This window comes from Chelon labrosus (assembly GCF_963514085.1).
Source record: "Chelon labrosus genome assembly, chromosome: 21".
Taxonomy (NCBI): Eukaryota; Metazoa; Chordata; class Actinopteri; order Mugiliformes; family Mugilidae; genus Chelon; species Chelon labrosus.
Window position 1 is genome coordinate 3288583 of NC_140354.1, and position 14802 is coordinate 3303384.

Sequence of the window (14802 nt, forward strand, 5' to 3'; positions counted from 1 at the left end):
CTCCCGGGCCCACAATCTGAAGAAACAGCAACCATAATAAAACTCCTTTTGAAACGGAGCACGTTCATTTATACACACACACTTTCACTCTCGCACATAATTATAGGGCCATAACTCAGTCTGTGTACACTCTGGGGAGCAGGCAGACAAGCGGCTGCTATTTTTTACTCTCTTGAAAAAAAAAAACAAAAAAAAAACATTGTGGATGCTAGATACCCATCATTTGACACCCAGGATCGACTTATCTTAATGTTGTTTCACACACGACTCACATCAGCATGACAAATAAGAATGCGTGTTTGTATATTTCCGTTTTATACCGCTCTCCTGCCAGACCCGAACAATTGTGCTCAATCATTGCATTGCTTGACACGTAATCCTATTTCACAGTATAATTCAGTTTAAATGCGGAGCTCCAGGCAACAGACAGCCTGGTGAGATGTGGTAGACTGGGATGCAGGGTTTATAGATGAGTATTGGCTGCCCTCTAGTGTCTTTTGTCACTTCTGCAAAACCTTTCATGGTATGACTATTCAATAGGTGAAGTCAGTTAAAGGGTTAATTCACCCCAGTGTAAAATGAAGATATTTATGGTTGTGTTGTGTCTAGGTTTTAACATATTAAACTCTGAAACTTCTACCACACTACTGCAGAGGGTATTTTTGATAATAAATATTTGTCTTGTTTGGCATGGTGAGAAAGAAAGGTTCATTTTGTTCAACATTTCTCTTATGAAAGTTTTTTAAAAGGTGTCCGGCAGAGGTTTTGAGAATGGAGGGTGTCGGGCCTTTGGGGCCTATGGGTTGAGGGGAGGGGCCTCTGTGGATCATCCCACAGAAACTTGATCAGTTTGGGATCTAGTGAATTTGGAGGCCAGGTCAACACCTTGTGCTGTTCTTCATGTTTTTGAGTTGTTCCTAAAGCTTTTTTTGTGTGTGTGTCTGTGTCAGGCTGCATCCTGCTGGGGATGGCTGCTGCCATCAAGGAGTGTCATTGCTATGGGGTGGGGCTGCCTGGTCTGGTCTAGGTGGGTGCTACATGTCTAAGTAGTAAGTGGTTTTAATGTTGTGGCTGATCGGTGTGTATGTAAATACAAACTGCTAACAAAGTCAGGAAAAAAAAGACTTGAAGCTACACCTATATGTTAATGTTAATGTAATTATTTCATTGAAATTAATCTACATTTAGTCTGAAATAACATTTAACTTTCCAAAGAAAGCGTCGCCACAGAGACAAAGGTTTAGAATCAGAATCAGCTTTAAGGGCCAAGTATGTGCACATACAAGGAATTTGACTCCGGTAACTTTACTCTCTTGTTCATAAACACATAAACTTAAATAAGTGAAAGAAAATTAAAGTAAAAAATAAAATAAAATAAATCTCAATCTATACACATAAAATATAGAATAAGAGCAGATATGTACACCAAAACCAGGGTTTTGTACAGTGACTATATACAGTAGTGCAGAGTTATTGTTTGTTCATGTGAATGGTCTCACACTCTGTGACTGCTCAGAGTTCATCAGAGCGACAGCCCGGGGGAAGAAACTGTCCTTGTGGCGGGTGGTTTTGGCGTACAGTGCTCTGTAACGCCGGCCTGAGGGGAGGAGTCTGAGCAGATTGTGACCAGGGTGTGAGGGGTCTGTGGAGAAGTGCTGAATTTACAATTTGCCAATAACACACGAGGTTCTATCTGACCATTCTAATATCATCCAGATCAATAACCATATATTCAACCAGGATCTGTATGGAAAAAGTCTGTTCTGGTGTGTTCACACCTTCATGAAAAACATCAGATGTAGGTGACTTGGAGACAAGAAATTCAGCGTTAGGCCAATTCAGTATATATTGTGGACTGATTAAATGCTTAGGGGTCAGATTATCTGTTGATTTAAAATAATAAAAAAAAATGTAATTTCTAAGATTTGGATGAACTAACTTTATAGTACAATTTTCGTAATATGCTCTTGTAGATTATATTTACAGTTAACTTGCAAATTGATCTCAGCAGCAGAGGGCACCAGCAGCCACTGAGGGGCGCTGTAATCAAAGATAACCCCTGAGAGGCTCTGAGGAGCTCTGGCTCTGTCCAGACTCCCCCTGCATGGACATGAATAACCATCCATCATACATGGATGCCACGAATATCTGACAACATGAACATAGTCAGTGTTTGCTCACTGCGACAGTTCGCGCCATCATGAGAAAAACTTTAGCTGAGGGAAATATGTCTGATTCTGGCCGCTGTTCCTGGTTTAAGAAGTGCAAACAGTATCAAGCTGCATGTCTGGCACATATGTGTCTATCTTGATTCAACTGGATGTACCATCTATGAGGGAGGAAAGTCTACTGTAAAGAAACACCATGTATTCTTTTTTTAGCTGTTTATTGTCAACTTACCCCCACCACTCCACTCCTCATTCTTAACCTTTAATGTTTAAAGATATAAATATACGAGGCACTTCAAGCTAACAGTGATTGAACCCCATGAACGACTCTGCGACAGTGCAGTCAGTCATCATGTCCCCAGATAATAAATGCCTTTCTTAAGAGGACAGGCCACAATAAGAGAACAGGTCAGAGAAAAGAAGGGCTGATGACAGACGATAGCAGAACAAAATACAGGACTGAGGGATGAAGGGAGGTTTAAATGTGGATTGAGGGATGAAAAGGGGTCTGGATGGACGGAGTAGAATCAAATCTCCAGCTCTGGGGAGGTCTACATGCTCAAGATCCATTAATCCCACACAGATCCCTCTTTTCTTTATGTTTCATTTCCTCATTTTTCTCAAAGAAAAAGAAAAAGTCTAAGGTATTACATTTATTGGGAAAGCCTCAAAATGCTAATCTTCTGGTATGGACTGTTTAATCATTCAGTTTTGAATATATATATATATATATATTGAAGCCCATGTATATTTTCATTCTAGTGTTTCCACTCAAACACTTTCCCAAGATGAACACACGCCTTTCAGCTTTGACTTGAAAACTTACAATAACTTCAAATGTACCACAGAGGGTTAATTGAGTTACAGAAGGGAAGTGATTAAGTGAATCACATTTGGGACTTATCAGCTTTATAATTTTCCTTCATTTTTTTTCTTTATTGAAGAGGAATGGATTACTTCCAGACCTTAACAAGAAGAATCCAAATGTTCCCATAAGTCCAAGCCCTACTCACAGCGTCACTGTGGGAAAGGATTGGCCGGTGTGTTGGTCCAGAGAGAAATAGAATGAAAACGAATGGCCTGATCACATGATCAGTTTCCCCCTTTGTTTTCCTCCTAGTATCTGCAAAAATTATTTTAAGGACATTTCTAAAACAAAATACTCAAAATATGACTTTAAAATATAGTATTGTAACACCCAATAACTGTTAACACAATGTAACCTAACCTGTGCCCAAAGCACAGATAAACTTATATTAAGTAACATTAACAAGTTTAGATAAAGAATTCCCTTAGAAAAGATCAGCTGTCTAATGTTTGATTAAATTGTCTTGCACTTCACTTCAAGGCTCTAGATTTAAAGAAATGTCAAATAATATATATACCTTTTAGATTTAGACATTCAGACCATACAGATCTGATGCATCTTCACTAAACATTGGCTTACAACGACTACAGCGGGACTGTTACATTATGCAAAAATTCCTGAAGTTAATGGTAAGACAAAAAAAATTAACCATGGGTCATAATCAGTGATATTCCTTTCAGTGAAAGGAACAGAAAGGAGTGTCATTGCTATGGGGTGGGGGTGCCTGGTCTGGTCTAGGTGGGTGCTACATGTCTAAGTAACATCCACATGAATGCCAGGTTTCCCAACAGAACATTGTATTGTCACAAGATGGCATAATACAGAGGAGCCTACCAAAGTGAAATTTAAATGACCACTATACAGAAATTGCTAAACACGAGGTCTGGTTTGCAGCTAGACAGAGCTTTTTATTTTTTGCCTGCTTGTGGTAAAATCTGACCAAGACATAACACTGGCCTTTGGTAATGAGCACTACAGCTTCAAAGCTCTACTAAAATTGGTTGAAGAGCTTTAGTGTGCTTTTCTTTATACTTTTTGTCATCTGCAATGTTTTCATAGAGTTAAGAGGTTTAAGTATAGGTGTGACAGACAAGAAAGTATTAAAGCGTTATGAGATAATTCCTTAAAACCTTTAGGCTGAACTTTTTCAAACCCTATTGGAAAATGTCAAAAATGCTTTTCCATCAAGACTACAAGCAAGCGGTTACATGAGGTTCTAACTGAACAATCTTCATGACAACAATATAGCTTTTATATCAAAGGAGACCATACAGTAGAGATACAGTTGCACTGGATGACACCTGAGGTTTGTAATAATCCAAGAACTATTTTCACAGTTTCAGTCAGGATAAGTTGTCACCCACTCATGTGCTTCTGATCAGATGTGAGTCTGTGTCTGCTGACATGTCCACAGCTTGTGTTTGGGCCCTGGCATGTCTAAAGGCGTTAGTGACTCAGTGCTGCATTACTGTTTGTTTGGGTTTTGACAACATGGGGGGGTGAGAGTGACTGAATTTTAACACCACAGGATTTCAGCTCTTGTTCTTTTCCCTCTCCCTATAATGTTTAATCTCCCTCTAATACTAAAAATAAACATGTCAGGCAGCCAAGAAAGGCCAGTTTAGGATTTCCCACTGAGAGGCATGACGTTCATTCAGACTTTCTCTAGTGTCTATCAAGTGACATGGTTTAAACCAATCTGACTTTTTGTGTGACCTTTGACCTTAAACAACCCAGTTGGTCCACTCACAAACATTTCCTGAGCTGCTACAAGAGCCATGTATTACAGCGGAGCGCCTCAGGGGTTCAGCCTAAATACATTTGTACTTTTGTCAGGAGTCCTTCAGTCGGAAATCTATTAACACTGGGGTTTACTTAATCAGCATGAGTGATGGCCGTCAGAATGGACTGAGCAATGGAGAAACGTAGAAGCTGTGTCATGAGGTCACGCTCCAGCGTTCCCTAATAATGGTGCCTGTTAGTGATTTGGCATGCTCTGTATATCCATCACCTGAAAAGTGTGAGATTAAAGGAGAACGTGAGTGGTATTTAGAGTTATAGTCCATTAACTTCTAAGTCTGGTCTACATTACATCCTGCAGTCCTAACAATAGATGGTGTAGAACAGCAATAAAACAATTTTTGAAATACTAAAATGAAGATTGTAATTTGATTGATTTGATCTCTTGTTCTGTTAGTTTTTCTATCATAAATAAGACAACTGTCCTTGATTGAGTTAGAAAAGTAATACTTTTTGACCGTCTTTGAATGCAGAGCTCAGAAACAGAAGTATCCGATGGTTATCATTAAAAGTCATCACATTAGGGGACTCTGTCATCTCACCTTTTAAAGGACCATCAGTCACCAGATCCTCTCACATGCATAATTATGACCCAGAGAACAAGTGAGGCTTTGTGGTGGTCATTGAACCTTCTTTTTTTGTCAGTCCTACTGATAACAGAGAGGCCTGCAATCTGTCTCAACCTATATATAATATAAGAGCTTCCTTTTTAAAGAAGCCACAGCAGGTTCTTCCATATGGCCTATATGGCTATATTGAGGTGGGGGGAGTCTTATGGTCCTGATACAGTGTCCTCGAGTTACGCTGTTTATAGGGCAGATCAAAGTGGAGCCACCATCAGTTGAGATGCTCTGAGAATCAGAGAGACACAGGGAAAGCCATCAGGAGGGGCCACTGTGAAGGTGTCCAACTTCAAGGCCTTTGAGCTGGACCTGCGTCATACGCCACTGTGAGGCGGGTCAGTCAGTAGGGGTGCCACAGAGGGAGAACAGCAGGGTGCCCTCAGGGATATGAATGACAGGGACCCTTTGAAGTGGGTAGGGTTGCAGCTCTGTGGCCGCGTTACCCCGCCAGAGCCCCACCCTACTTCCCCACATCACATATGGACACCTCCGAAAACTACCCGCGGGAGCACTGTGGCTCCCAGACCACGGTAGTGTAACCTGAGAGCGGCTGTAGCAGCCTGTCAGACCACTGATGGAGTCTTCCCATTGGTCCAAACAGGAAGCAAGCATGACCCCTTGAAGCCCCAGGGTCGGCTACGTCTCTTAGAACAGTGACAATTGGATTAGTGTCTTATGCAGGCCAGACGGCCTTGGGACCCTATAAACATGGACACATTCACAGGTAGAAGTGGCCTGGGAGCACTTACACTTGCACCTCTACGTGCACAAGCAAATACACCTTGTTTTAGCTGCTTGGCTCTGAGGTACTCAAGTGTATTTCAGGTTCCGCCGTTATATTCAGACAGCAGCATCAGAAACATGGTGTTCCCAGTTTCATTTTTAATTTATGAAAGCAAATCGATCGTTGAAAGTAGTTTTCACTGAATGAGACATCCAGTCAGCCCCGCGACCCTTTCTATCTTTAGTCTCTTTTTTTATGTGTATATATATCTATGGCAGTTTCTGATGTGAAAAATCTAGTAGCAGACACACACCTCTACTTCAGGCACATGGAAACCACGTTTTGTAATCTGGCTTGCTGCTGTCCTTTACTTTTCTTATGTCTGCCTCTCTCTTTGTCTTGCTCTCTCTCTCTTGCTCTTTTCTAACTGTCCTTTCCCTCTCTCTTGAGTAGATGAGGGCACGGCACCATCAGACAAAAAAAAAGATGATTAGACAGCTTTAATGCCACTGGAGCCAGTTTGGTTGTCTGGTCAAAGCATTCTGTGCCTATAAGTGCATTTATATGCATGTGTGCATGTCGTGTGTGTTCACATGTGAGTACTGTACGTGTGTGTGCGTGTACGTTCATATAATTGCATGTAACCATGTGGCTGACTCAAAGGAGCAGCGGTGCATACACTACCATCACTCAGAGCCAGCCCCGCTTTAATGGTTGCCATAATTAAAAAAAGCTTTTAAAGAAGGTTGTGCCACTAAAGGGGGGCAAGGTGGGGCTGCTGCTGCTGCTGGACTGTCTGGCATTCTGCAAAAAAAAAAATTAAAAAAAAAAAAAATCCAGAAAAGGTAACGTCTTCTGACTGAAGGGGTAATTTTCTAACAGTGTGGAACATGCTGAATGGTATTTTTTCACTCATCCAGCAGTTACAGAGCAACATTAGCATTAATTTAACATGACTTCTGTGTCCATCTGGTGAAAGTGAGTCCAGTAGTCAGGATTCAGAAAAGCATCCTTCATGCATGTCCTTCATGCATACAGATACGTACATACTTGGCTATATGCCTGTGTGCTGTGCAAATTGTTCTTGTTTGCTGTGTGCAATGGTTCTGGTTAAAAGGCCGGCATATGTTATGGAAAAGCTTATGTTGGGAAAAAAAAAATGGAACCTCTCCCACTACTCCAATCCTAAGCCTCTTCTTATGCTGGTTGGGTCTGCTGTAACATTTATTTCTATAACATAAGCCTTTGGGAAGAGTTAAAAAATTCATGCTGATGTACAGAGGAACATGAAAGTACTATTTAAACACAAGCTATGACCTCAGTAACTGTATTACCTAATCCTATAAAGATTACTCCACTTTCTCCACTGGTGAAAGGCATCCACTGGCCACCTGAATGTGATTCAGTCCAAAGTCTACCACAATTTAGACACATTTACACTGATGGTCCTAATGGTCATTCGACTGTATACCTACAATATGTCATGTAATTATAGTACTACTCAATCACTCCATTGGCTGTTTGAGAAGTAGTGTAATTACTACTTGCTTGATGCCATAAGCTGCTGTGTTTACATGTCTACAAAACATTTAGTTCACTGGCAAAGCTCCGTAATGTAAACAACATGAACATACTGTAGATGGAAGCAATTACATGACTCGGCCATGCCCCCAGTGATAATGGTGAAAGCATAAATATTCATAAGAGCATGCATTAGATGCTACATGGGATTCAGGAGTTTCTTTTTGTTGGAGTCATGATGTTGGAAACGCATGTAGTTTAGCTGCTGGTTGGAATGCAGTACAGAGGTTTGTATTATATTACACTCTGGTTTCAGCTAGGAAATTCAGTTTAGAAGACTCTGACCATTTCATTAAAATGTGAATGAAATAGTTTAGCACTGGTTAACTGTGGTTTTATACAGTACTGAGCTAAACTGTAGTCCAGCGTGTCGGCGTGGTGATGCTTTTGGATGTGTGGTTGTGATTAGCACACCCTCCCCCAGGTTGTGAAAACATTCGAAAACACTTTTCATTTCCTTGGCTTGAAATGAAGAGCATCCCCATTCTCACACTCCTGCTTATGAAGGTAAATGATCCCAGTCTCCCACAGGAGAAGTCCAGTGGAGCGGTTATTGTGGCCTCTGGGGTCATATAGAGGAGGTCAGGGAGTTAAACAGCCCTGAGCCTAGCATGCAACTACTGTGCCCCACAGTTTATCTCCACCAAACCTACTGAGAATCAGCAAGGGAGGGGAAACACCCCTCTGTTTACTGCTTTACCCAGAGGTAAAAGCAGCGACTTGGGCGAGAAGGTGTTAGTTTCAGGTTCAGGCAGAGGTCGGAGTTAAAGAAAGGTTGAGGGTAAAGGTCTGGACACTGGACTACTTCTCCCTCCATGTTGATTATCTTTACTTGTATTTATTTGCATTCACCTACAGCGGACAGGCTTGTTTTAATGAACCCATTATGGAAATTTAATATCCCGCGGTCTCCAAACAGTGAATAATTAGTGATCATTTTTAATAATGTGGAATGTTTTGCTTTTTTTTGCTTGTACATAATGTGTATTATTTGGCATGCGGCATACATGCTCATGTTGTTTTAACGTGTGTTCATTTGAGACTTAAGATTATTATTTTTGTCCTAACCCTTTCATGTTTGCCTGCGTCCAATTAGCACATCATATGTTACAGCACACCTATTTTTAGTTTGTGCAGTTTTATATACTGTATATTGTACAACTTTTAAATGACTGGTCTTGTATGTTTAATCTAACCAGTTATTGCACTGCCTTTTTGGAGCTCATTAAATGTTCATTTGACCTGGTGTTGCACACTGTTCGCCATTACATTGATGGAAAATATTGGAGAATTGGAGCCCTCGGCCTTGCTTCATTAATTCGTGACTGAGGTGGTGGTGGTGGAGGTGGAGGTGTTAAAGCGCTCAGTCCTCATGCCCAGGTGGGGGTGGTGGAAGTTTCTACGTCGGTTCTCGTGTTCAGGAAAAGAGCAGGCAGGGGCGCAGGATCTGAGCAATTACACTATTTGGGTTACAGGGGAGCTATTTATTTGCACAGTCTGACATGTTTCTGTCGACCAGGGGAGCTGTGCAGCATGGAAAACTGATAGCGCTGATGTGTATTTATTTGTTCTGCAGGCAAAGCAGCCAAACAGAACAAGGCTGGAGAGAGAAAAAAAAAATTATTTAGCAAGTTTTTCAAAGAGCTTTAAGTTTTGTCCCAGCATGTTGCACACTGAGACCTGTGGAGTTGTGGGTGGTAGAGAGGACATGTCCTCCATCTGCCTGTACAGCTTCTTTCACCACAACGTGACGCTGGAAACTAACCAGAGTTGGGTTTTAGGTTTTTAGCTCATAATTTTCTTCCTTTTTAAATTTAGGAAGTGTCACACTGGGGATCCCGTGATTAAAAGATATCTTTAGTAACATTCTGGCACCCTGACTGCTGCTGTAGTCGGTTTCCTGTTTCCACTATAAGATGTGTTGAAAAAAAACAATCCAAGTCTAGTTCCAAGTTTGCTGAAGTGGTGCAAGTTTATTGTTGTTCCAGGTCATGGTGAGCCTACCGACACAGAGTGGGTCTGAGACCAGAGACTGACCCAGAATGCAGGGCCAGAGAACAGATATACCCTGTCCCCAGGTGTGGTTGCAGACAGTTCCTGAATAGATCGTATAGTGGAACAAAAGGACAAAAGAGTGACACTCAGGTAGTATGATCAAGGCTCTGATCAGCAGGGGAGAGGAGACAGGGAGGGTAGACAAAAGGGTATGATCAGGAAACTCTGATCGGCAGGGGATCAGAGACAGGAGAGATCAACATATGGCTGGATTTGCCCCAGACATGTCAAAGCCAATGTCCCTTCAAAGACAATGTATGTTGTATATTTAAATTTTCTTCTTCAGATGACAGAGGTAAAATAAAAAACAACAACAAAAAAAAATCAATAAAAAAGTCTAGCTAATTAACTTAACATTAGTTGAATAAAAATGAGCTTTTCATTCCAACTGACTGCTAAAACTAGAATCTAAAAAGGTGTTTAATATAAATTTGATTGCCACATGCCTAATTTGTATTTCTAGGCTGAGGATATATGTCCCAGTCAGCACCTTACCATATTAGGTGATAATGTGGAGGTAGATGGAAAGCAAGATTGTTGTATATTTTATTCTAAAATGTTGTCTGTTCCGCATACATTTGTGCTGTTACTAATAACAGTAAAGTATAAGATCTGGTTTCATGATCAGGGCTTAAAAAGAAACAACTATGCAAATTAATGTTGTTCAGAGTGGTTCTTAGCTTTAGAAGTAACACTATGTGAGGCACCTCCCTTCCAACTGTTTATATAATACGAAGAAAATGTCTTCAGTATTATTTAGCAAGGGGACAGCTGTGACACAGGTGTCCATAAAATATCTGTTCCCATGTTACTGGTGACAAGAAACTGAAGTATTAAAACGGAAAGGCACAACTGCTCCCTCCAAAAATAGCTCCTCTGTGTTGGACATCGACGTGCCATTGCCAGTATACTGACATAAAATTACATGGTTTCTATGGAAGCTCAAATTACCTTTGAGGAAGTTTTACTGCTACTTGTAGCTGCTGACATGAAAATGTGTCCAGTCCAGTTTTAAATGTCATGCTGTTGAGTTTACTGTCAGCACGTCATCAGTTTCTTTTTTTTTTCTGGGTGTAGATCGTAAGTATACCATGCATGTGTGTTCTGTTAAAATGACTGTCACAATGTAACAGCCACTGAAAGAACTTAAGAACAAAAATAACCAGACACAGGAAAATCTCAAAAAGAACTCACTCCCCATTTCATTACCATTGTCATCATTATCACATTTATACCACATTCACTTCCCCCACAAGTGCTAATGTTGACCATGTGTATTTCTGGCAGCTGTTTTAAACTCCAAACCTTTGCCCTTGAACTGTACTCACACCATTCCTGGGTAAGCACGGCTAATCCACCACTCATGCAGCCACAGACTACACTGAATCAATACAGCAAAGCCCATGTATTATTCTCCAATATTATGAGCTTTTCACTTGTATAATTTGCACTATTTATAGTATATTCTGTGGAAAGGGCTGGGTCCTTCACATGGTGGGAATGCTGCGCTGCTCTGTATTCCACACGATGTCAGACATGAAAGGGGCTTGAGGAATAAAGTCCGGCATGACGACTGCATCCTGATCCTGCAGAGATGCCCTCATCATGGCTCTCAGCGCTAGATTACAGGTAGAGTAACATATGTATGAAATATATGAAAAATACTTCATGCTTGCAGCGTATTGTTATTCCAAATATACTGGTATGTTCATGGAGGATAACCTGACTTTGAGGAGCAGCAAAGCTTTGCCCTTTTGATTTTTTGCCCTATGTGATGTTTGTATATACGTCTTTTGTATGTGCATTTGTCTAAACTGAGGCTGTGGTGCTGCTGATGAACCATTTATACGTGGTGACTAACAAAAAAGTTGTACGTGACTAGCTGTCTGAAGGGAGTTGAAGTTGTTACGGGCGCACTTTGTCACCCTGAGCGCTCATGATGCTGATGGTGACTCACAAGTATGATTGATTAACCCTCATAGCAAAAATCAGCTGCAGTGTGGCTATGTTTAAAGAATATGAAGTAGCTCCAGTGTCATTTGATTGCATGCAGGCCAGGGGGAGGTTTATTACTGCAGGCTGGCCTTATCAGCATCATTCTTCTGCTTTAGCAGGATATGCGTCACATAGACCAAAGTATACCAGTTTCTGTCACGACCCTGAATCCCTCTCATCATGATTACTTCGCCCTCTTTTCTTTCCGTCTTCTTTAGTCTGTCTTCTGCTCTACAGTGCATATCTCACTCCTTAACAGCAGAATTTGTTTTATTTTCCCCTCTCAGCTGTGTTCACATCCCTCAAATTCAGACTCCAGCTCACACAGTCTGCAGTTTTTAGAATAACCCATAGGTTTCAATTCCAGATCTAATCTGACTGATATTGACTAGAGGTGGGACATAATATTGATTTGGAAATATATCACATTACTGTACTTCCCCCTGTGAAACATTATCAATACACTGTACCAAAGATCGATATTTCTATTAAAACACGCAGGTGCTCTTAAATAGATTGCCTGGAGAGTCTGATTTACCCTTGATTAGTCCCTTTTTTGTAACTCCTCATGGTGGTGCTTATCTAAAGAATGAGGCGAAGTTTCCTAACTTACTGTGGAGTAGAAACTCACCTCTGGGAACCGACAGAATGTGGGGGAATCCTAATCAGGGAGGTATCTTCATCTTTCAATATGTTTGGGCCAGGCCTGGTAAAAGTCCTGTTTTTAGAAATGTCACGATTTTGTCATTAGTTTTCCTGGGTTTCTGTTTCCTGTTTTATTTTAAGTTCTTGATTTCCTGTTTTGTGTTACTCCCTGTGTTTTCCCCTTTTGATTAGGTCATTGGTTTCTCCTTGTGTTCGGTCTTGATTTGTGTCACCTGTGTCTCGTCATCCCTGTCCCCTGTGTGTATATATAGGCCTGCCTTCCCCTTTGTTCTCTGTGATGTCGTTCTCGTCACACGTCGTACCTGTCCCATAGCTTTGCCTCATCTTGTTTAGCTCATGTCTTGATTCTAGCATCTCGTCATAGTTTTTTGTTTTCTCATGGTTTTGGCTAGGTTCATAGGTTATGTTTCAAAGAAGTTTTTGGTTTCGTCAAGTTAAGATAGCCTGCCTCGTTTGCAGCGCTTTGGGTTTTGTTAGTTTTGTCTTTTTAATTAAATACCTTTTTGCCTACTCTTGCCTCAGCCTTCTAAGTCCTGCATCTGGGTCCTAACCCCCTTACCTTGCATCCCTTCCTGACAAGAAAGTGATCTCTCATTTGATTAATTTTAGCTGGCATATATCCATAATGCCACATATGACAGACTTTGTGTAGAAGCTGATGAGACGGCTCTTATTTTTCTTTCTTAAAGTGGCAATCAGCCATATAAGGTCATTTTCTGTCATCTGGGCCCACTAGAGGTTATGCTACAAGATAGTCTACCGTGATATCACCGAATTGCATTTAAATAGCATGCAACTTCTGGCACATTGAGATGGTAGGGGCTAAGGACAGGGGTAGGCAGTCTTGTCGAGATTACATGGCGTGAAATAACACGCCAGAACCAATAAATACTGATAGCACTCGACATGACTGCCGTGTTACTCTGTTATTTGCTGTTGGGTGGTGCCAGGCTGTGCAGCCCATTGATGTGCGTATCATATTTGTCAGCAGTGTCGTTAGACTTTGTGAAACCTGAATTTTCTCTTCGGACAGTTGTTCTGTTTTTATTGTAGAAGTAGTAGATTGTGTCAACTGGAAAATATTTACTAGAAAAACCTTTTAACATCTTTGTGATCATAAGTTTAATACCTGAATATGTATTCAAAATGTGAACAAGAACTAAATAGATACAAGCAGCTGTTTTGCTCGATAAACCACTCACTTAAATTTAGTTACCTTATTGCCACAAAGAGTCAATACTTAACAAATGAGCTGAAGTTCGAAGACGAAGAGACACAAGCTGACAGAAGTTTTATTTACGACCCGGGGAGCACCACCTCCTATAGGAAAAGAACATTTTCATCAAGGTGAGACTTCCTAAGCTTTCTTTTCTGGGGTTATATGGGTCAAGCTCTCTTGCCCTGTCCTAGCAGCCACGGTGCCCTGTCCCGTGATGGATAGGGTGGAGGTGCAGTGATTGTGATCCACAGAAAACAGAACCTTTCTGAAACAAACCCCCTGCTCCTCTGGCGCCAGGAATCCGCAGCGACAAGGCTCAGAGAAGTGGCATCAGCTATGTTTTTTGATATGTGCTGTAACGTAACCTCTCACACAGACTTTCTATTGCAAATGTAAATGAGAATGGCCCTCAGCTTAAAATATGTCAATGTCACATCTGTGATGTCTCTTAAACTTTGACTAATAAAACAAATAAAGACAGGTTTGTGCACTTCGAACCACAATTGTAGCACTGTCTGTCATTGTATCGGTTGTTGTTTATTTTTACATCCATTTTTGTTCAGGACACTTATGCTCACCTGTTTGTTTTTCCATCACTTCGGATAGGTTACCATGACCTTGACTCCACCATGCTGAGCCTGCTCAGTATAAGGGCACGGTGAACACGGGTGGCCACAAAGTGGGATAGCAGTTAGATTAACAACTTGGGGAGATTTGTTTATGAATGTCAGATAGAAAGAGAGTTTCTCCCTCTGCTTTTTGAAGACGCAGAGGCCCTAATTTGTCTGCTAATCCTGCTCCTGGAAATTGTGCGGGGCCTGCCTGCTGTAATGCCTTCCAGGCTGCCGTCAGCAGCAGCAGAAAATTATTTTTATTAATCTATTTTTAAAGGCTCACAGGGTTGTGCAGTAGAGGGCTATCAGAGTGAAGGATGATCAGGCTGAGACAATAGGTTTAGGATGCACATCCGAACACCTAATGGTCCCCTCCATCTTCCACACTCACATGCATATAAATGCCATGCTTCCCCAAACCAATACACACATGCACAAAAAAAAAAAGACATGAAAAGCACACAATTTCTCACTGCTGAGTGGGAAAAA